The sequence below is a fragment of the Pinus tabuliformis genome, chromosome 2_1 (assembly GCF_031772625.1).
Source record: "Pinus tabuliformis cultivar Carrire ecotype Pingquan chromosome 2_1, CPIR1, whole genome shotgun sequence".
NCBI lineage: Eukaryota > Viridiplantae > Streptophyta > Pinopsida > Pinales > Pinaceae > Pinus > Pinus tabuliformis.
In genome coordinates, this window is record NC_142299.1 from 505,523,512 (window position 1) to 505,548,966 (window position 25,455).

Sequence of the window (25,455 nt, forward strand, 5' to 3'; positions counted from 1 at the left end):
TCCAGTTGATTCACCAAGCAGTATAGGAGCAGTTGGAGAAAAGTCAAGCCCAGTACAACGCTCGACATGACAAACATTGAGTCGACCATCAATTTCAAGTGGGCAATAAAGTGTGGTTCCATCTCAGCAAGGATAGGATCAAGGGAGAAGGAAGAAGTTGTGACCAATCCGCCATGTTCCATTCACCATCTTGGAGAAAATTGGAAATAATTCCTTTCATTTTGGTTTGCCAATATATATGCATATGTACTCCATAGTGAATATGGAGAACTTGAAGATGTATGAGCCACCATTGATTATGGACATCGAAGAGGTAGTTACAATTCCTACAGTTGATGACTTTGCACCAGAGTATCTCGATGAATTACCTGAAGACATCATCCTTTATAGAAGAACCAGGACTTGACAATGGGGAGATGTGGAATACCTTGAAGTTGGTTTCAAGGGGATGCACCCTAGCAAGGCAAAATGGCTAGAAAGAGAAAGAGTGAGGGAACAATTCCCTCACTTTCCAATTGACTGATAAAGCTTTTGGTAGTCCAAAAGCTCCTCAATGGGGAGGATTGATCCAGGAGGATCTCTAGACACCAGCAGCATGAAAAAGGCTCAAAATTGAAAGTGGCAAAAAGGTGATTAACTTGACATCAGATCGAAGTGCTCGTCACCTTGATTCCAATGGTGTGAATGACACTCCAATCTGAATCAGGATGAAGGAGATAAAAGCAGTCAAATTTGGGTTGACTTTTTGCTGACCAGGCAGGATTAATGAAGGCACTTTTTCTGGCGGATGGATCCGGGGAACTTCGTCCAGATTCTGGGAAAAATTGTTGCATCGTTAAAATGACTCCTTTGGTTCAAAACCAAATTTCCAAAATTGCACATTTTGTTTTATTAAACAAAAAAATATAAAAAAGGGGGTGGCAGGCCACCAACCCTACCACCCCAACTCATAACCAATTCAACATAATTACGGAGGGGTGGGCCATGACCCCTGACCCCTCCCCACACCCGTCGAAACTGTTGTAAATAATAGACAAATGGGGTGGGCGGCCATGACCCCGCCACCCCACACCATGGCTTATTTAAAACAATGCAATGGACTTGGGTGGGTAGGCCCTTGGGGCACGGACCCAACCCACAACAAACACCATGAATTAAGGAAGACTGACGGAGGTGGGTATGGTGGGTAGGTTGCCCAAGGCAGGCCCAGACCAACCAAACTTTAATTTAAAAAAAAATTGTTGGTAATGTATAAAAAATGGAGGCGGGTTTTGACCGCCTGACCTCCTCCATACTAACCGAAGCCCTAAATAACTTAGCCAACCATCCAGTTTGGAAAATACACCATTGATATTTTATTTAAACACAGTTTGTCATTGCGAGCAGGCGGAGGATGCAATGCACGCAGTTCGAGGCAGAATTTTGTAGGAGGAGAGAAATTTCACTTTGTCAGATTTTGAAATTTTTTATATGGTTTCATCACTTGTTGATGCCATGAACACAATGGCGCTATCCATTTCTCCATTAGAGTTCTGCATTTTTCGGCCATTTTTTGTAACTGATGCTTGTACTCTTCTTTCTCATGCTACTTAATCAATGAAGGCCTCCCCATTGATCGAGCAGGAACCTGATACACAGTCCAAGCTGGACAAACTTTGTTATCAAGTGTTGTTGTCTTCTTTCATGCTTTATGTGTTTCTTCTCTTCTCTCATGTGCACATCAAGTTTTCTATGTTAAGCTACAATTTATTCATGTAATTCTTTAACACATATATAAGCAAAAGATTTTGGATCACTTTCTAGTTTTGAAAACAATTATAATAGAGGGAGGATTGTGGTGGTGATATTAACATGTGCATCTACTAAACATACTTCAGTTATATCAACCTTTGAGTTGAGACTTGAGAGGTTGTCTGGTTCGCATCGCTTGGATGAACTACACAGAAACAATTACACAATTTGGAAGAGTAGATTCTTCTCAACAAAACATGAAATGATTTGGATAAGTAGTCGATAATTAAAGGACTAATACATTAATTCCTTAAAATGGGTCTTTTAAAATGACCATATCAAAAAATTGGATAAAGAAATTGATAGGAAAAGGTTTTCTGACATTGCATTGCATTCCATTCCATTTGATTAATATACACTTATCTTAGCTCTCATAATATGATCAATCTAATGTTGTGAAATGCACCATTCCATTCCTAATATGATCAATGTAATCTTGTGAAATCCTTCTGCAATTATGGCAATACCATGACATCACAGATTCAGAGAGGTTGATTTCATGTGGGGAAGAGAGTTTACCTAGGCATCCTATGGATAAGGGCTTCACCAAAGTAATTAAAGGTGATCATTACTTGCATTATTACATATTGAACATAGTTGCAGCTATGACCCAGAAGAATGACCTTCATAGAAACTACCATTTCAGCTTTTTGTCTGTGACATAGATTAATAGAAAAAAAACTATAAATTCATCGAAAGGAATCCAATGGCAATGGATCCCATAATTGCATCGATTAAGCCATCATTGCAGTTGGAAAGACAATAATGGTCTATCCCGATATGATGTCCTCCAAAATTTGAAATGCCCTCGCCATCTACCAGCGTTCTCCAACCATAATGCTCAGGTGAATCTCTCACGAAGGCATTTCCTATTTGAATGCAATCGTCAATGCTGATACCGTGAATGATGATGTTGGTCACATACTGTATCATTATGCAGGCACCATGGGCATGGACATCGACACCTTTGCCATCAATGGTCTTGAAACTATTCATGACCATGTCACTCTCAAATATGATCCACAACGGTTCGTCTTCAATAACAATGTAGCAGAGAGTACCATGTGTGTTGTTACTAGAATCAATTACGACATAGTATTGACCACCCTTTTTGATACTCAACTGCAATCAATTAGTATAAATGTCATTCTCATCATTTTCAACTATATAGCTGGAGATTGAAAAAATTTAATTGGGGAACTTACTTATGGAATGGTTTAACTACTTGTTCAGGACTTTCTACTGAAAAAGAAGAATTCTATTTATGTTGTCGTGTCTGCCCTATTGCTTGTATAGTGGGGTTCCCTCTAGGGAAACCCATGATGTTGTCCACATTTCGGTGAGCTTTTTCTATGGAATAATTTGGAGCAAGGATTTGAAGGAAGATTATTACTGCAAGTATAAATAGAGAGTATAATTGACTATGGATAGGCATTTTCATCCTAGAAGCTCAAGAAATCATAGCTCTTAATGTAGAAAAATTATGCACCCTGTTTATCTTTGAGAAATAATCCCACAAAGAAGTATCTTTCTTCTAAAGATTCCACACCCTATTTATCTCTTAGAAATAATACCACAAGGAAGTATATTTCTTCTACACTCGTAGCAACGCTGTAGGGCTACAAGAACTGTGGATTCTGAAAACACAAAAATGGCTAGAGATTCTAAAATACCAGTGTTTCTCCAATGAGGGAGAATCTCAAATTCAAGGTTGTGTGATGTTGTAAGCGTGGAACAGTGTCCTTATCTATAATGCTGGTATATTGGTCTTGAATTGAGATTGGGATTTGGGATTTATGTTTCCTTTTATAATTTGCACAGATCTCTACAAATTAATTGTATTAAATAATGTTGATGTCTGGTCGGTCCATAAGCCCATTAAATTAAAATGGAAAAAATTGATGCTAACTGAAAAATACCTAAAGTAGCATCCCAAAATTTTTCAATCAGCCAGAGGTTAATGCCTCCATAACTTTTTAATCCTTTCTAGCTTACCAAATCTGGGATGGAGATGCTTCTCTCCTAATACTGTAACCATTCTCTTGGAACCTAGTGAGAAGAGTAGGGAAGTACCATTATGGTAACTAATTCTCTAGGACAAAATCAATATTCAGAGGAAAATGTATCACTTACTAGTTACTTGAAAGTTTTCAATGGTATGTTTCTTAATATTCTAGTCAATAGTTCTAGCACCGACTTATCGATCTTGAAATCTTTCATATGCTTGAATTGAATACCAAGGGACCAATATAGGGATAGAATAACAATTTGAGAGTCAGATAGGCTGCCTACAGAGTTTACAGACACACTCCTGTGGTTATTATTTAGTTCACATACAAGTCATGCAGTTATTCTTTAGTTCACAGTGAGGTCATTTGCCGATCTTATTCTGAGGCATTGAATTTCATGAAATATATTTCTTACAAGAAACATATAAGAAATATTGTATTTGCTGTTGGGTACTTGTTTTTGTGAGAAATGGATTCAGGTCGATAAACATGATCCTTGATATGAAGGCACAAATAAAACTAAAAAGAAGACCAGATTTAGGGCTTGGAGCTACCCTTTTATCTCTGATTTGGCCCACTGTCAAATCATAGAACTAGGGTCTAATAACTAGCCCTATTGACTGCCCTTTTACTCCTTGAAAAGTTAATTCTTAGGGCAGAAAATGTACAAACCTCTTGTTGTGACAAATTTTACACTTGTCCACAACACTTAGGGCCACCCAAATAGCCACTAACACTCCAACCACTATAATTAGGCTGCTTCAAAACTTTCCAAAAATAAACCCATAAGCCCTAGAAAAACATCAACATGAAAGACATACAACATACCTCTTTAGGATGCCATCATCTGCCCTCAAATAGTTGGCCATGTGCATAATATATTCTAAGGTTTTGAGCCCTCTCTAAGGCTTTCTGTAATAGCTACAATGCTGCCCCAACTTGGTCTAACAGTCCTCAAAGGCCTACGCAAATCCTCCTCCAAGAGTTACAACTCTTAGGGTCTTAACCATTGTCCACTTCTTTCCTCTCTACTACTCCAAACATGAACAGACTTAGGGCTTCATGTTGCACTTTTATCTCTAATTTGGCCCACTGTCAATCCCATAACTAGGGCCTAATAACTAGCCATTGCCACTACCCTTCTCCAAAAGTCAATTCTTAGGGCATACACTGTACAACCCTCCTGTTGTGAAAAATCCACCACTTGTCCACAACACCTAGGGTTACGCAAACAACTACTAATAATCCTCTAACCACTATACTTAGGCTACTTCAAAACTTTCCAAAACTAGACCTACAATCCCTAGCAAAACATCAACATGCAAGACATACATCATACCTCTCTAGGATGTCATCATCTGCCCTCAAATACTCAGCCCTATGGACAATATCTTCTAAGGTTTTTGACCTTGTATAGGGCTTCCTATAAAAGCTACAATGTTGCCACAACTTGGCCTAAAAGTTTTAAAACACCTATGCAAATCCTCCTCTAGAAGCCCTATACTCTTGCGCTACAACTCGACATTTATATCAGAGTTTTTCCATGGTTTTGTTGAAATACACAGAAGATATTTCACCATGTTCAAAGAGAAATTACACCTCAACACATGCACATAATCTACCTCTCCAACTTTGCTAGGCCTAATCCAAACACAAGAAATATGGGCCCATATCTCTTCAAAACATTTTGGACTAGAACAATGCATCAAAATGAGTGGGCCCATAGCTCTTGAAAACATTGAAATAGAGGAGGGAGGGTGAATGATAGACCATAACAATGCTTCAAAGAAAATGAGCCTACTATTTTTTAAAACAATTGAAATGGAGGGAGGATGATGGCAGTGATATTAACATGTGCATCTACTAAACATACTTCACTTATATCAATATTTGAGTTGAGACTTGAGAGGTTTTCTGGTTGGCATCATTGGATGAACTACACATGGAAATAGTTACACAATTTGGAATAGTAGGTTCTTCTCACCAAAACATGTAATGATTTGGATAAGTATTCAATCATAAAAGGACTAGTTCATAAATCCTTTAAACTAGGCCTTTTAAAATGACCATATCAAATCATCAAAAGTTAATAGGAATCAATGAGAGAAAAAACATTCTATTGGATATTTGAATTCATCTAATTATAATATTCTATGGTTGCTCTCAGGATGAAAGCAATCACAGATCATTCTCAACAAATGTGTCTATTACTTTTTTGTTCGAAAGTTAAATTAATGATGGATGAATTGAGTGAGTGGGGTCTAGGACTCAGCCAAATTAGCTGTTAATTTCTTTCATATACCTTTTTGGTGGTCATTCTGGTTCTCTCTGGGACTGGCACTAGTAGATCAGAGTGTTTTTTTTTTTTGTTTGTGGTGTGTGTGAAAAGGGTTCAAGGTTGGCGTTTGAGGTTTTGACGCCTTATACTGCAAGTTATAGAAGATTTGTCACTATATAGATCTTTTAAGATAATTTGGATTACTACAAAACTAAAGATTTTGCAGTGTATAGAGAGCTGAATTTTTCCATCTAGAAGTCAGGGATTGAGGTTAGTGGAACATAATATTGTGTAATAGTATCATAAGGTGAAGAGAAAAAAAACACATCCAATGAGGGATTTTGGCATCTATAATCTCAGGGTACAACACTGTAATATTTCCCTTTTGGAAAAACCAATTCTCTACCCTTGAATTTGTTGTGGTTCACTGTGTTTCTCTTTAATGATTTTCATTAAATAGTTTAGAGCATATGGCTGTAGGTTCATTTTCTTCATTTAATTTAAAATGAATTACTATAGCACTCGCAAGGCACTCCCACACTCTACTAAATAGCAAGATAAGCTTCGTATATAAACTTCAACAATGAGTTCACATTCAATGGTTACCATTCCATGTAGATTAAGCATTTTACACAGTGGTGGGTTTATGAGCCAACACAACACCTGAAATGTGTTGTAGGCGTTTCTTTAGTAATTCATTGCCAAACAAACCAATACCATGCATAAATGGGAAATAATGAATTTCAACATGCTAATCTGATGTGTATTGATCTGGAGTTCCATTATAGACTGATATCAAATTTGAGTAAAAATAGAGCTTGCATTTCACTTTATAACCATGCATAAATTGGAAATAAAGAATATAAACATGCTAATCTGATGTGTACTGATCTGGAGCTTCATTAAAGACTGATATAGTATTTGAGTAAAAATAGAGCTTGCATTTAACTTAGCCATATAGACACAATAAATGAGATAAAGGGAACCTAAAATACACGACGAAATTCTAAGGTAGCAAGAAATCTTGTTCTTTATGCAAACCCTTGCATGAAAAGTGGAAGAGTTCCTTCAATATTCTATCACTTGCCTGTGTAAATATCAATTTGCATTTGAGATAGTTCCTACAATCCTATAGGAATGAATACATTGCCAAAAACTCAGTTTCAATCCATGAAATGATGGCATACACAATCAGGTAGTGGTACAAACAATAGGGTGCTTGGCTTCCAATATTTACTGAAATATATCCTTGGAATCTTGGTTTAGCTCCTGGTTTTTGCACAGGTCACACATCTAACCAAATGGATGCCTCCAACAAGGTAACAAGGTCAATAGAGGCCCCACACACTTGTGAAACTCTTTCCTCTTGCCTCAAGATATTCTTAAACAAATTTCTGATCTGGTCATGACTATAAATATGTGATAGTGAGGCCTTTCTTGAGGAAAATACAACCTTCGAAATCGCCCAAATAATTCTTCCCAAACTTCAAATTTTTGGCACATGCAATGGCTCTCTCAAGGAAGAATTATAACTATTGATGTGAGATGTTGAGGTGAACTAAGATGGGGAATTTGAATGGTGGAAATCCCTTGCCAATGGGGCCTTGCACTAGTAAGTGGAGGTGTCTTTATGGTCACATCTTTGAGAAAACATTGCATCATAGATCTACCATTATATGTGTTTATTGGTCACTCGACACCCTAGTTGCTAAGGTAATTTTGAAAAATGTGGTGATCAATGTCATAGATTTGATATGATCAATCTCATAATACCAAACACCTATGGGTTGGATAGAAAAACAAAGTAGCAAGTAAACTCGACAATCTTTATATAGACAAAGAAATCTCCACTGAATGTCATGGAAGACAATTCATTCAAAATGAAGTGTTTCGCTGTGTTTATATATTTAGGGCCTCAGCCACATACAAAGAAGATCCAAATCACGTGGAAATTTAATAAAAATTCCATGTATTCCTATCAATTTAAGAAGATCAACTTATGGATTTGTATGAACAAGCTTTACTACAGGACTAATTCTTGATGTATGGATTGCAAATATAGCCCGAGGAAACACATTTTACTTTACAATGTCAATAAACTCTTTAGACATCCTCATCCTGCAGGATATCCTCTGCAGCTTATTGTTAATTTCTTTTCTCCCCTTTCCTTTCCTAAATCATAATTATGACTTCACGGATGAATCAAAATTTCATTCTAATTGGAATGCCCTTCAAGCTATAGGAAAATAGGATCCACAAAAGTTGGAGAGAGAATAAAAGAAATATCTTAGTATTAATATTGCAACATTATATTTTTCATGCATAATGAATCACAATAGATGATGTTAAATCACTGAAACATTGTGGCATAAACATTAATGATTCTCAATGATAAAGTAATTGAATGTTGTTACTCTAATAGTCTTTTTAAACTTGAAATAACATATTTTATTTTTACTTATATTTTACTTCCACCTTAATACAAAATTTTGAAGTTATACATTTGAGAATTCGGCTAAAACTGTTCATGTGAACATCACATACAAGTCAGATCCCACCCAACGTGCCATTTAGGAAAGGGGTGGTGGTGCTTGTTGGGTTTTTAGAAGGGCTACTTGAGTATATGACCTTGTATTCAACAATATTTACCACTTATCCAGAACCTGATATTGGTCATCCACTAGGTTTCCATCACTCTCTTTTTGAAGGTGAAGGTAGAAGTCACCAAGAAAAATGCCCATGGTTGACCATCTCCTTGCCTAGTGAATTATATAATAGGAAACCAATCAATTATATACCTCCTTTTACTTTGGTTCATTGGGGTGAACATGTTTTCTTCTAGTGTTATTTATTTATGAAGTTATTTACATTATCGAAATATTTAAATGTAATTTTTTTAACAAAGTGTATAATGTTTAATACATGTAATTAAGCATATAGTTTTCAGACAATGCTCTTTTTATTATTTTCATTTCTAAAGATTTCTCTTGTTATAATTTCGATTTTACAATTTGCATACAAGGAATTAACCTTCGTCAACTCTATTTCTAAATTTCCACAGGAGGATGGTTTATCATTAGATGGTGACAAATGGCATTCGGTGGTTGGAATTATGATCTGAGTTACTTTTGTGAAGTTATTCCTCATATGTATTGTCTAAGTTTCACTAATGAGATTGTGAAGGCATATGCTCTAGATCATCTCTTTGATGTGATCACCAACACAATTGGTCTAATTGCTGATATTCTTGCAAGTACTTTGTATTGGTGGATACATCCTACTGGAGAAATTGTGGTAAGCGGTTCTTTGACCTTTTTCCTTATAGTTCATAGTTTGCAACATTTTGCATGTTATGCTTATCTATTTTGTTGAGTGTGCGCCATGGTTTCTTGGCATTGGCTACTGAATAGTAGTTTGTATTCCATTATGTCATCCTCTCCTTTTTAGAATCAACGTCCACTTGTTTAATAAGAAACATGTTGTTGTTTTTTTCATTATCATGATATATCTTTGCATTTAGTAGCAACACAGATGGCATTTTTAGCACATGTTCTCGGTCATTAGTACTGTTCACTATCATAAATAATGGCTGGTGTCGAACACCCAAGCCATAGAGGGCCCTGAATAATTGTGGAGCTAGGATGGAGCCATGAATCTATCCACCTTAAAATTCAAAGGAAAAACATATTCTAGGTGTATTAAATTTTAATTAGGGAGGACTCATTGCAAAGGGGCAAGAGAATATATCCACTCCATTTCATTTCTTTTGCTTTGATAATGACTCAGTCGCAGATTGTGGATTCACAAATCTCTATTTGTTTTATTTTTGGAAATCAAGACATTCTGTTATAGAATTTTATATGGGTGCATATACACAATAATAGGCACATATATGTGTGGAGAAGAAGATGAAGAAAAATAAGTCTTAACATGGAATGAAATCCCAACACATGGATATGCCACTGTAGCAAGATAGCCTATATACATGAACATTTAACTGTATACTAATACAAGATTTTGAAATTTTTTTCTAGAGATATAATCCTCATCTCTTTCCAGCTTTTGGGGCAATTGCTAGATTTAGTAAGTTAAAAATATGGTCTACATGATTATAGTTTTTATAAATATTATAGATCATGTGTTAGATTTAAAAAAATAAAAAATCAATGGCTATAAATGTAGTTTTCGGGATTGCCATAACTCTTGAGATAACTCTTTAATGTGTGCTAGCTCAATGGAAGAGTGCATGCCTTACAAGAAGTAGGTTGGTTGTTCGATTCCATAGTTTGCTAACATGAATCAATCAATGATTTTGTAGTTTATTTTTAATTAAATGTTTTCTATATCGATTTATTTCAATGCTGAGATATTTATGGATTCATTGTTTTGTATTGTCTCTAGAGAGATAAAAGTGATCTTTAAATATAAATTTTATTGTCTCTATAAAGAGAATAGATAGTATTAAAGACATATTGTCTCTATCCAAGTGTTGTCTCTAGAGAGACAAAAATGAAATTGTCTCAAGAAAGACAAAAATGAAATTGTCTCCTAAGAGACAATAATGCTTGTGTTATATATTGTCTTTATAGAGAAAAAATTTTAAGACAATAATTTTTTAGACACCCGCTTAAAGATGATATTTAAGACAATACACAAGTTTTTTTTTGCCTCAAGTTAAGACAGTTTACTTAAAAATTGTCTCAAATATTGTCCTAAAACCCCCCTTTATGTAGTAGTGTTGTAATAGCGTCATGTAGAAGATTAGTTTATGCATAAGGAACTGGCTAATGATTTCAAAATCTTTACATACAAGTATGTCTAGGATAGAACCTAATTAATATCCCAAATGTCATAGGTGATTACACATTTCAAAGAGACTATGCTATAGTAGCAAGTGTAGACTCAAGAGCCATAAGAAAAGTTGAAAGAGATAGTTCCAAGGTTAATAAGCTATCCATTTAGACAAAATATCACATAAAGTGGTTTATGTATTTTATGGACAATTGTTTTTCCTTATTGATGCATTTGTAGGATCCTCTTGAACTCATCATAACATTAAGGGTACAATTGTAGGGAAATTGGTAGTCCCTCGAAAATCTTACCCTGATTACGGGAAAGGATGTTATGAAAAAATAATCTACCTAAATGAAAATATAGTCTGACGTGTGGATTAAAAATATAGCTTAAGAAAACATATTTTACTTTACAATGTCAATAAACGCTTTAGACATCCTCATCCTACAGGATATCCTTTGTAGCTTATTATTACTTTCTTCTCTCCCCTTGCCTTTCCTAAATCATAATTATGACTTCACAGATGAATCAAAATTTGATTCTAGTTGGCATGCCCTTCAAACTGTAGGAAAACGCGATTCACAAAAGGTGGAGAGAGAAAATGAGAGAGAAAATAAAAGAAATATCTTAGTATTAGTATTGTAACATTATATTTTTCATGCAGAATGAATCACAATAGATGACATTAAATCATTGAAACATTTTGGCATAAACATTAATAGTTCTAAATGATAAAGTAATTGAATGTTGTCACTCCAATAGTCTTTTTAAACTTGAAATAACATATTTTATTTTTACCTAGATATTACTTCCACCTCAATACAAAATTTTGAAGTTCTACTTTTGAGAATTTTGCTAAAAATGTTGATGTGGACATCACACAAAAGTCAGATCCCTCCCAATGGGCCATTTAGTAAAGGGCTGGTGGTGCTTGTTGGTTTTTTAGAAGAGCCAATTCAGTATATGACCTTGTGTTAAACAATATTTACTAGTTCTCCAGAACCTGATATTGGTCATCTATTAGGTTTCCATCACTCTCATATCGAAGGTGAAGTTAGAAGTCACCAAGAGAAATGCCCATAGTTGAGCACTTCCTTGCCTAGAGACTTATATAATAGGAAAACAATCAATGATATACCTCTTTCTAGTTTGGTTCATTGCTGTGAAAATGTTTGATTCTAAGGTTATTTCTTTATGAAGTTATTTACATTATCAAAATATCTAAATGCAATTTTTTTTAACAAAGTGTATAATGTTTAATACGTGTAATTAAACATATAATTTTCAAACATTTCTCTTTTTCTTATTTTCATTTCTAAAGACATCTCTTGTTATAATTTCCATTTTCCAATTTTCATACAAGGAATTAACTTTTTTAACTCTATTTCCAAATTTCCACAGGAGGATGATTTATCTTTAGATGGTGACAAATGGCATTGGGTGGTTGGAATTATGGTTTCAGTTACTTTTTTGAAGTCGTTCCTCGTAATGTATTGTTGAAGTTTTACTAATGAGATTGTGAATACATATGCTCAAGATCATTTCTTTGATGTCATCACCAACACAATTGGTTTAATTGCTGCTATTCTTGCAAGTAATATATACTGGAGGATAGATCCCGTTGGAGCCCTTGTGGTAAGCATTTCTTTGACCTTTTTCTTTACAGTTCATAGTTTGCAAATTTTCACATGTTATTCTTATCTATTTTGTTGAGTGTGCACCATGGTTTCTTGGCACTCACTACTGAAGAGTATTTTGTCTTCCATTATGTCATCCACTCCTTTTTATAATCAATATCCACTTGTTTAATAAGAAACATGTTGTTTTTTCATTATCATGATATATCTTTGCATTTAGTAGCAACATAGATGACATTTTTAGCACATGTTCTTGGTCATTGGTACTCTTCACTATCATAAACAATGGCTGGTGTGGAACTCCCAAGCCGTAGAGGGCCTTGAATAATTGTAGAGCTAGGATGGAGCCATGAACCTATCCAGGTTAAAATTCAAAAAAAAAGCATATTACAGGTCTACTAACTTTTAAGTATGGAGAACTCATTGCAAAGGTGCAAGAGAATATATCCACTCCATTTCATTTATTTTTCTTTGATAACAACTGAATTGTAGATTGTGGATTCAAAAATCATAATTCTGTTTGTCTTATGTTTGGAAATCAAGATATTTTGCTATATAATTTTATATGGGTGCATATACACAATAATAGACACATACATGTGTGGAGAAGAAGATGAAGAAAAATAAGTCTTAGTAAGTTAAGAATATGGTCTGTGTGATTATAGTTTTTATAAAGATTATAGATCATGTGTCATATTTGAAAAAAATAAAAATAAATGGCTATAAATGTAGTTTTTAGGATTGCCATAACTCTTCACGTAATTCTTTAGTGTGCTAGCTCAATGGAAGAACACCTGCCTTACAAGCAGGAGGTTGGTGGTTCGATTCCACTGTTTGCTAACATGAATTAATCAATGACTTTGTAGTTTATTTTTAATTAAATGTTTTTTATATCGATTTATTTCAATGGTGATATATTTTTGGATTCATTTTTTTATATTGTCTCTAGAGAGACAAAAGTGATCTTTAAATAAAACTTTTGTTGTCTCTAGAGAGAGAGTAGCTAGTATTAAAGTATATTGTCTCTAATTCGAGTGTTGTCTCTAGAGAGACAAAAATGAAATTGTCTCAAGAGAGACAAAAACAAAATTGTCTCCTAAGAGACAATAATTCTTGTGTCATATATTGTCTTTACAGAGACAATTTTTTAAGACAATAATCTTCAAGACAATAATCTTTAAGACAATAATCTTTCAGACAATAATTTTTAAGACAATGATTTTTGAGATAGCCCCTTAAAGACAATATTGAAAACAATACACAAGTTCTTTTTATCTCATGTTAAGATAATTTACTAAAAAAATGTGTCAAATATTGTATTAAAACCCCCTTTATGTAGTAGTGTTGTAATAGCGTCATGTACAAGATTAATTTATGTATAAGGAGTTGGAAAATGATTTCAAGATCTTTACATAAAAGTATCTATAGGATAGACCCTAAGTAATAGCCCAAATGTCATAGATGACTACACATTTGTAAGAGACTATGCTATAGCAGCAAGTCTAGACTCAAGAGCCATAAGAAAAGTTGAAAGAGATACTTCCAAGGCTAATAAGCTATCCATTCAGACTAAATATCACATAGAAGGTTTTATGGATTTTGTGGACAATTGTTTTTCCTTATGGATGCGTTTGTAGGCACCTCTTGAGTTCATCACAACATTCAGGGTACAATTGTAGGGATATTGATAGTCCCTCTAAAACATTACACTTGTTATGGGAAAGGATGTTATGAAAAAATCACCTACTTCAATGCATATGCTCAATGAAACCCGAGAGGAACAATAGACCCTTTCCCACAAAATCCTCAACATTTAGGAAGAAACACAGGCTCGTTACAAGGCACTAATGGATATTTATGTCTCTACATCTTGAGTCATCTAATTAGGTGACTAGCTCAGACTCACTTAGGAAATTACCACCACTCATGAATTCAATAAATTTTTCTAGGACATCCAATAAATAGATGACAAAATTGAGGAGCTGGAAGCTAGATAAAAAACTTTGTACACTCATTCCACATAAATGTCACATCCATTAGATTGGCGATACAGTACGCACAATACCTAGCTCAAGAATGAACAAGATATTATCCTTTCAATGAAATTCATTAAAATGTGAAAATCCAACAAGCATTCAAAGTGTCGAGGAAAAGATCATTTCACAAACTATTGAAAACAAAGTACATTTTATTGGCTACCTCTATGACAAATGCTTGGAGAAGTAATTATACATTAACAATCAAGTTGTTTCTAACTTGAGCATTATGTAGATGCAACAAATTGCATAAAATTCCAATATCTAGAGTTGAGAAGTCCTAGAATAATACAATAATCCATACCTATCCATTCTACTATAAAAAGATAGGATTTATGATAACAACAAACAAGATTTTCAATGGGAACATATGGAGCATTTATTGGAATAAAAATTGTCATTACACTAGAATTCACTCCTGTTAGTAAATGGATGCATCACCCAAGTTAACCAATCCTCAAGAGTTGGTTAATAAAATGTCACAAAACACTTGGGGAGAACTACATTATCCAATTCACAACAATATCCCCCACAATGTGAGTTTGGGGTGTTTCACCAATGGCCAGCAAGATTAAATGGAAATAAGTACACACAGTTTGTATAAATTTGATGATCATAGCTATGCATCTTCTATTTTGATGGAACTGAAATAAAAAATTAGAGAGAGATAGTGTCATACATCAATTTTACATGATCATGTTACACCCAAGCTTCACCATCTATTGTTTTCCTAAAATATTCATTTCCCACCAGTTTTTCAGAGGAAGCAAGGAAACTCATTAATTTTTGTTTTTAGCAAGAGTTAAAAAAAAAGTCAACAACTAAAAAGACAAAGAATTTTAGCATAATAACATGTCCTGAAGATAACATCCATATCGATGACACGAAAGTTTTCAGTAATCAAAAACTCTAAAACAAAGAAATATCTATCTTATTTGACTTAACAATTGAAAAACAATTTGTGGAGTTTTAAAAATTCTTATACATCAACAATGTTTAAAAGAAATTTGAAGGTCTTTTGTAGTCCTTTGGAGGGAAACAAATTTTTAATTATAGATAGAAGACAAGGAATATGATCCATTTCTCTTTAATGTAAAATTTATGGATAGGTGGTCTAGACAATAATCTATAAATGGTTTATGAATAAGGCAATCAATTTCTTCATAATTGTAAAGATTATAGAATATTGTTATTAATACAATATTATAAAAATGTATACCTACAAGAAAACTGTAATTTTACATAAAAACTACTTTCAATTTGAATTTGACACACAAAGTTCATCTCTTCTTTTTTCCTTAGAGATGTAACTTCAGATATATAGGGCATGCTATGGTAGACCTACATGATGTGTTTTAGGTTTTGAACATAATTACACACATGAAACTTCCCTAGCATGTCAAACACATGTTTGGTAGATCCTATTTAGGATATGTGCCAAACATGTATCTATGACTCTTTGCTAGTAAGTGTTGACATGTTAGAACATTGGAACACTACATAAATTAAAAAAATCACAAATAAAATAAAATAGTGTGCATATGGCTTTTTAATGTGTTTCCAAAATAGTGCTAGATTTCGATTACAATGACTAAATGTCGATAGAGTGTGTCATGAGCCACCTTTTGAGGAACAACGAGTAAGAAGTGAGCATAAGGAATGTAGAAAATTCACAAACTATATTGTGAATATAGGGTTAGTGTTTTCATAAGGCCTTTTGATGCACTTAGGAATGATGGAATAATTGAGCATAATATAGCTGTATCCATGGTGTGAAAAGCATAAATTGATAAAGAATCTCTACAAAGTATGAATATATGCCAAAAATCATTCAAATCCCCATATATCTCAAAAATTTCTATAACAAAGAAGATAAACAAAAAATAGTATATTACATGTCTCTCTGTAAAAAAAATAAGACTCATAATAGAAGTGATTGATGGTGTTTCCTAAGGTGGCCTCTCTCGAGGAAGCCTAGGGTACCGTGGTGGAAGTACATCTTGATATCTCTTACAATAGCTTTTTTACTGATTTAAACAACACTTAAAGAATCAACAAAATACTAAAATAAATTAACAACCACTTTTATGACTAAATAATAACTAAAAAGACTTGAGTTGATGAATACATGAATGAGATCATATTGGCTTCTAGAATAATTTGTTGGAGTAGTCTAATCTTGGAGCAAACCTCCCTCAATTTGATAGAGCAATACGAAAGTCAACATTGACTTTTTGTTACTCTATTGGATTGAGGTAGGTTTTTTCCAAGGTTATCCAAATCCTACTTTATTCTCTACTGAACATGGCCTCACATCACTCTCAATTCCATAGTACCCAATCTATCAGCCAGAATAGTTGAAAGAAACACACTAAAATTCATGCATAGACAATTAAAAATAAATAAATTAATAAGGCAACATATGTGGTTTTGTACATGAAGACACATATAGAAATCATTCATTAATTATTCACAGACACAAAATACTTCATCTCAATAAATTTTATAATCAAGAATATGTTTCCATAATATGGTGCATGGTGTTTCCAATTATATAACTAGTACGATCACTTTTTTTTTTAATGTATTGAGAAATGAATTCATTAGTTCCTTCTTCCTCTTCAGTTTTTATTTCCTCTACAAGTATTATTGACGACATTTTTGTGTACTCACGACATTGAGGTTGTCACAATAGGGGTAGATCATTAGATGAAAAAAGAAAGAAATGTTAAATTGATATTTTTTTATCATTAATACAACTATTTCATTAATAAAAAGAGAATTAAAGTGTTCTTTACTTGATTGATTACTGGAGGAAAGAAAAGTAGTTTTCGATGTGGGCATATGTTTCTCTTATCCTATAGCCTCATCCTCTACATTCTCATTAGTTCAAATAAGAAAGGTTACTAGAAATTAAACCACATGTTGCAAAGGGAACGTCATAAAGCTATATCATATGGAATTATAGCATAGATGAAAAAAGGTGTGATATGTTATGTTATCTAGATGTTTCCTAGTTTGGAATTGTTTCATTTGCAACATAAATTACTTGCTAAGAATAGGTAACAAATAAATTTAACTTTACAACAGGTTTACATGTGCCTCATGAATGGAAACCCCAATTCCATTTATTAATTATTAAGTTTTAATTTATAAAATATTTCCAATAAATGAAATAAATCAAATTAATGAAATTTGAAATGTAAAGTTTAAAATTTGAAATTCATTATTGAATGATTACAAATATGAAATTTACAATAAATTGCTTATTCAATATTGCAATCATTCTTCATCGATTATATCATAGCCATATAATCTGATAACTCTCTTATACATTTTCAAAGTTTTGTATGGCATCATGTACCCTTGGATTTGGCATGAGCCACAATGGAATTTGTTATTTTACCTCTAACGTGCCCCACACAAATTGTATTAGATATTCAACCATAATTTTGTATGTTTTCATATTGTTCTCCAAAATGTTACTTCAACATACAAGTTTCTCTACTCCAACCTCCCCCTTTATCCAATCTTAGTGGAGACAAAGAACAACATAAATCCCCTTGAGACTAGAAAAGCGCTAGACAAAATAGAGACATCCTAGAGAGGGTTTAGTTGTCTGGAGTTGGTCCATAGCTCTGTTGGCGCAGATTAAGAAGCATAGATGCAAAGGAAAATAGAAAATTCATCACACAAGTTGATTCCAAAATTCATGTTGATTCTTTAAGAAATAAGATAGAAGGGCAAAAAAAATATCCAACTTGTAAATTGATATAATCTCAAAAGAAAATATACCAGTGAATAAGAAAACGACAATAATGAAGGAGGAATGAGGACGATTGGTGATGTTATAGCCAAATTCAATCTGTTAGTGCGCCCATTAACGGTCCAATCAAGAGTTGAATGGCTACAGTGACTCAGATTGGGAATGTTGCATTGATGACTAGAAGTCCACTTCAGGTAATTTTATGTAGCTAAGGATATGTGAAACACTTGTTATGACTTCCAAATCCATACAATCATTCTCAGACTGGTGTACTGACTAATTCATTAGGAAAACCAACTTCAATGGATTAAGGGTAAACTAGTAAAACTGATGATATAAATCTGTGGGGCCTCCTTGGAAAACCACCTCTTCATCTTACTCTTCAACTACACCCGCTTTTGTATATTATGTGGGTTCTTTATTTGGACCACTTGTCTAAATTGGCTATAAATAAAATCGATCACTTGACCTTTTGTACTTACTTATGCCATGTTGATTAACCAACCTTTCGATATGGGAGCTCCCTCGACTGCCATGGGGAGAGGGGACGAGAAATTATTATATAAGATGTGATTAGGTTGTGGATTATCTATTTATGTTAACAACTCATTGCATAAGGATGAGAAGGAGGGTCTGGTGAGTTGTCTCAGTCCACTAGAGTATTAATTATTTTTTCCTCCTAAACTCAAGGTTCATTCGAGTGTTGGAAATTGCTTCATTATGCAAGCTTAATCTGGTGCAGTTATGCAAGCCTAGTATGTGCTCTCATTTATGCTACTCAATCATGTGGAAATGTTGATTTGATGTTTTGACTCCACTAGAGTACTAATTATTTTTGCCTCCTAAGCTCAGGGTTCATTAGAGTGTTGGAAACTGCTTCATTATGCAAGCTTAATTTGGTGTGGTTATGTAGGCCTAGTATGTGCTCTCAATTATGCTACTCAATGAGGTGGAAATGTTGATTTGGTGTTTTGGAACCAATAGAGTGTTTCTTCTTATTTGGAAATATTAATTTGATGTAATTTTATTATAAATTTTGTTGTCATGCCATGTCAAAAATATCATTAAATTTATTATTATTATTATTAAATATAATATCAATATTATTCATTTTTTAAAAGTGGTTTATCGATACCGAGAAAATCCAATTACCTATAACAAAACTAGTAAAACAAAAAACTTAATATTATTATTTTTATTATTATTAATAATAAATTTAATATTAATATTAATATTAATATATTATAATATTATTATTATTAAATTTAATAATTTATTGAAATGTTTACCATTAAGAAAACTTAAACCGTTTGAATACATAATAGATCCATAATTAATTTAAATCAATTAAAACTATTAATAATAAATTTATATAAAATAAATTATTATTATTATTATTATTATTATTATTTAAAAAATAATCCTTAAATCCTCATCGATTTTCCTAAAATATTCCCCTACGTTTACATCAATAGCCACTCTTCTGCGCTAAAATCCTAAGAACAATGAGGCCGTTTAGAAAACACACAAATTTCTGCGCTAAAATCCTAAAAACGATGAGGCCGTTTAGAAAACACACAAATTAAGTTTTCAAAAAACACTCACAATAACCTAGTAATAGAAACTCGAAACTCCCAACCAGAGAGAACATGTCCAACGTGGTGTACAACCGTCGAAAACGGAGCGATAACATTTCCAAGCAGCTTTACAATTCCCGAAAACAAGGGTAACACCACGGCTCGCCGACTTTAAAGAGTGGTAAACTTGACACTCCGGTGATAGCGAAGACCCGACCCAAAGTGGTTAGGTTATGAAGGGTATAAGAGAGGTCACGAATATAAAACTTAGATCGGGAAACAAGAACTCACGAAGGTTCTAAAGAATTGATAGAAATCTTTTGAACGAATCCCTCTCTGTAAAGAGCTCGTAGAAAAATTGGTGAAGGCCGAAAGGTTCGTTCGCTCTCTCAGTATCAAATCTTGTGAAGGGTCAGTTGATTTTTAGTTTCGGCATGGCTTTAGAGACTGAAAAATCCACAGATTTCGGAAATGGTTCTTCAAAAGCTCTCATAAAAGAGAGGCTGGGGTGGCCTGAACCGATTCAGAGAGTTCAGGTTATTGCTGAAAGTGGGATTAAATCTTTACCTAGCGCTTATATAAAACCAGAACCTGAAAGGCCCCAGGCGGGGATCATAGTCCCATTTGACGAGCAGATTCCAGTTATCGATATGTCTGGGTTGAACGATGATCGCCGCCGCGAAACGATGAAGGCAATCGCAGATGCATGCAGAGAGTGGGGATTCTTCCAAGTGATTAACCATGGAATCGCTTCTCAACTTCTCACGGCTGCTATGAACGTCGGTAGAGAATTTTTTAACATGCCGCTACAGGAGAAGCAGAAGTATGCTAACGATCCTATTACATATGAAGGATATGGAAGTCGACTTGGAGTTCAGAAAGGAGCTGTTCTTGATTGGGGAGATTATTATTTTCACCATTTCCTGCCACCCAGTATCAGAAATGAAAGTAAATGGCCTTCCAAACCAGAGAACTACAGGTAATTATAACTAGTTCTAAATCTCTATCTACGATTATATCTAACTGCAAAATATATATTGTTTTTCTTCGGAATGACATACGAGTATACCATGGAGAGGTTGATGCAGGAAAGAGATGAAAGAATACTGCAAAAATGTGGTAGATCTTTTCCTGAAGCTGCTGTCTGTATTTTCTGTCAACCTCGGTCTTCATTCGGATTATCTGAAGGAAGCATTTGGAGGAAAGGAAGATATGGGCATGTGTATCCGAATAAATTATTATCCAGCATGTCCAGAGCCAGATCTGACTTTGGGTTTGTCATCCCACTCCGATCCAGGAGGCATAACATTCTTACTTCAAGATGATGTAAATCCCGGGCTTCAAGTGCGAAAGGATGACTGCTGGGTTCCTGTGAAGCCGATCCCCGACGCTTTAGTAGTAAACCTAGGCGATCAAATGCAGGTCAGATTATCTTAAACACTATATCCTAATTAGATTAGGCAGTGTACTGTTTGCGTCGTCGAACTGATTCGCATGTTTTCATCACTTTATTTTTATGAATAAAGAAATTAGAAAAAAAATGTATAAACCATATATTATGAACCTTAAATATATCATGAATATAATTAATGCGATAAATATTTCGAATTTGGTAGTAATATTTAATGTGAGTATAAGTACGATATCATTGATAAGTTCTTCACTGTGAAAGAAAGAGAGTTTATGTAGCATAGGCTTTTTTCGAATTAGGAATTAGGTGGAGGTTGTGGGCAGTTTCGATAAGTTCTTCAATGTGAAAGGAAGAGAGTTTATGTAGCATAGATTTTTTTCGAATTAGGAATTAGGTGGAGGTTGTGGGCAGTTTCAATGTTCGAGGGGAATGATCACCTTTGTTTGTACGAAGTTGAGTGTCTTGTGAATGGTTTTTATTTTCTACCATTGAATTCTATAGTTAATCACGGTTTATGGTAGTAGAAGATATTTTTTTTTAATTTTTCAAGTTAATCACGGTTCATGGCAGGATAAGAAATTTTTTATTTCACTTGTTTCACCATAAAATAATTTGCTTATATGTGAAGCTAAGTTTGTCCCGTAAGGTAAAGAAGAGTAATTTCCTTTCTTAGATGTCTTTCTTTTTCTAGGTTTTTTAGTGATCTGATGATCTATATTTCTCAAGGTGCAGTGGAGTCAGGTATATATATATTTGTTAGGTAATATGAATTAGGTAATGTGAGTCTTAAGATGATTAGTACTTCTAAGTTATCAAAATCATGCAGGCCTAGGCTATGCTTGTGTCACACCCTTTATAATGTCTTGTTTTTTGTCCACTAAATTTTAAACTATTAACATTTACACCATTAAATATTTTAACAAAACCACTTATAACCATTGCTTTAAGCCTAAGAAGCAATTTACTTCTTATTATACTTCTTATAATAAGAATAATAAGGAATTTTTTAAAATCTGATTTCTAAAATTTATGAAAATATACCTACTGTAGTTACTCCATAAATATTTATATATATATGACTCGAATACATCCCATACTTATATAAAACTATAAATTAGATATTTTTTAAATTAAACTATTAACAAACAAAAAATTGTTTAATATTACTACATTTCCGATATCAGACTTTAAGAACTGCCAATCAAAAAATTCAATTTTCTTCTTAGTGAAGCACAATATTCTAAAAGATTCATGGAAATTGGGATAAGTTTTTGATACCAATGATTCGTTTATGCTGGTGCAGATATTTACAAATGGCCTGTACAAGAGCGTTGAACATAGAGTTGTTGTCAACGAAAGCAGAGCACGAATGTCCATCGCTGGTTTTTGCAACCCTTGTGGAGACAGAAATGTGGGACCTATTCAGGAGCTGATCAACGACTGCAACCCTCCCTTGTATAGAACAATGACATTTAATGAATATAGAAAGTTTATAAGAACGGGTGGTACCGAAGGAAAGGTGTATGTAAATTCGACTGCTACCTGTAAGCAGATTCAGAGGAACGTAGTATAATGTACTTCAATGCCCCCAGTCAGATATTTCACATCCCGTATACAGTGAAACGTGTAGCTAGTTATGTATCTCTTATAATAAGACTTATTATCCTTTCTCGTTGTAATTATTCTTTTAGGTAACCCTTATGTCATGCAGCATTTCCTTTTCAATGTATTTCCGTTCGTTGATTAATCAAAGTTCGATGTTTGCAAACTTTGGTTCCATGTTTTGGTGACGTTCTGTTATCATACCGCAGGTTTTTGATTTCAACGAGTTTAATTTTGGTGTTGTGAACTTTATTTTAGAAATATTTTGAACTCCATATTTAGAAAAATTGTGAGTATTCACTTATCTTGATATTTTAAAAATATTCTAAAATCCATTAAATATTCTAAAATCAGCTAATAAAAAAAACCTAGTCGTATATGTCTTTCTACCATCCTTTACATTAATTTTACAAAATTATATGTATTCCACTTCCAATTCTGACTGTCAATAAAACAAGTATTTTTTATAGGTGAATGGATTCGAAAAATTTCATATCAGAATCCATGCATCCTAACAATGTCAACTGTTAACTTCATGGGATGTGAGCTTCCCAGGTATGTTATAAGAAAATTATTAGAAATTAATGTGATACATATAATGTCACATGTTAATGAAAATTATTGTCATGGTGAATCCACAACCAAAATGGAAATGTTTCACTTAATTAGAATTATTTCATTAAAATTGTTGGATGTTATATAAACTTGTATATAAAAAAGAAAACAAATTGACACTTATACTACCCTGACTACTACCTTTCTATATTCCAATACACTCTTCCTCCTACATATGTGATTTAAAGCTCTAATATGATGCCTCCATTCAATCAAACAAAAATATCACAAAGGGATGGTCGTTATGATCCTCAAATGATCCATCATTGATTGCGCATGTGGGTAATTGTGATATATATTTCAATGTTCAATTTACAGGGATCCTGTAAGTTATCGGTGATGGAAGTGATCATTCAAGTAAATTTAAGAGAGGGCTATGAGAATTTGGGATGGCTTGGGAAATTAGGTAATTCCCTCTCCTTGCTTGGTAACCTTCCCCCTTCTAAAGATCTATGTAAGTAAAATTTCCACTTTTCTCCACATTTGCTACAGATGGTTGCTTGGGAATTTGTCTCTTTTAGGGAAAGACCCTTTGAGCATCTCCTCTGGTTCACTCATTACTCAATGGAATTATTTCAATATTTTTTTGTGGCTTCCCATCTATTCATATATTATAGAATCTCACCAAGTGTCTCGTTTGAAAGGGACTCTCCATTGTTGAAGCTTGGAATTTTCTATCAATGGTGTGAGAAACTATTATTCTTTGATGTCTTGTTGTGTTTTCTTGGCGAAAATCAATGTCGATAGTGATTACTACCTATGGTTTTGAGGTGGTGAAGATTTGAATGAAGTAGGGAGGAGTTGGTTTTAAGGTAGGGGCACAAGGAAGGTGACAAGGAAAAGAAATGACATTAAACATGGGATGAGAGTTGCCAAGGTAAGTCAATGGAATTGGACAAGCAGAAAGAAAATGGATGAGAAGATTAGTGGCAAATAAAGGCTAAATTTATACCCAAGTAGGGTATAAATTAATCTTCTAATAGCTCAATTGAACTCCCCGCTATGGATATAATTCTCATAGATCATAACTCTATGTTAATGTCAATAGTGGGAGACAAAATTGTTTATTCTTAATTAACATGTTAATCTCCAAGGCAGGAATGCATGATACATGGATGAACTAGAAGCATCGAGGTAGAAAATCGTTGTCTTGCAAGATCAACTATAATCTATGGATGCTAACTCCATTAAGACCATTGCTTGGAGTGGGCATGAGGTTGATCTGCTCCTAGACCTTAATAAATTTCCATACATTTCTAGGTAATTTATACAAGGATGTAAATTTTGTTGCATTTTAGGCATGTTTTGTCAATTTTATACCTTCTACCATGAATTCATGTAAAAGTATATGGAACAATAAATTTTTTGTAACTGATATATATCATAAGAAACCCCAACTATATGATAAAATATATAATCCTCGCATATCTCTATCACTGGGAAATTTTTTTGTATATAATACAAATACTCATTCTCATTGAAAAGAAATCCTTCACCTACAATTTTGGGGAAAACTTCCAACTATCCTAAAACATGTTCATTGCATGCCTACTTAACACAACAATTTTCAGATTGATTTGTATCATTTACTATTCTACCAAACTAATGTACCTTTCTAATTTTTTATAGGTCAAACTTTTATTTCATTATATATATATATATAATGTGCGTGTGTGTGTTATTTTATCTGAATGGTAAGTCATGACATTTCCTTACATATATATCGCCTTTTTGGAAGAGTCAAAATTTAACAGTTTTATAAAAATAATGCTAGTCATTGTTCTTGATGATTGTGATATGAAGTTAAACATTATATTCAAACTACAATGGATTTTGAGTTACAAGTACATTCATATATATATCAAAACTTTTAATGCTTCTACTTTACACAACTTCGCATGTACTCCTAGGAGTTGGAACTTTGCATACTTTCAGAACT

General features: G+C 33.6%; 2 pseudogenes; one reads left to right on the plus strand and one right to left on the minus strand.

Moving 5' to 3' along the window:
* Positions 1-2,472: 2,472 nt before the first annotated feature.
* LOC149201176 (putative pectate lyase 14 pseudogene) lies at positions 2,473-6,117 on the minus strand (annotated as a pseudogene).
* A 14,205-nt stretch (positions 6,118-20,322) lies between these two features.
* Positions 20,323-22,872, plus strand: LOC149201177 (jasmonate-induced oxygenase 2 pseudogene; annotated as a pseudogene).
* The last annotated feature ends 2,583 nt before the right edge of the window (positions 22,873-25,455 follow it).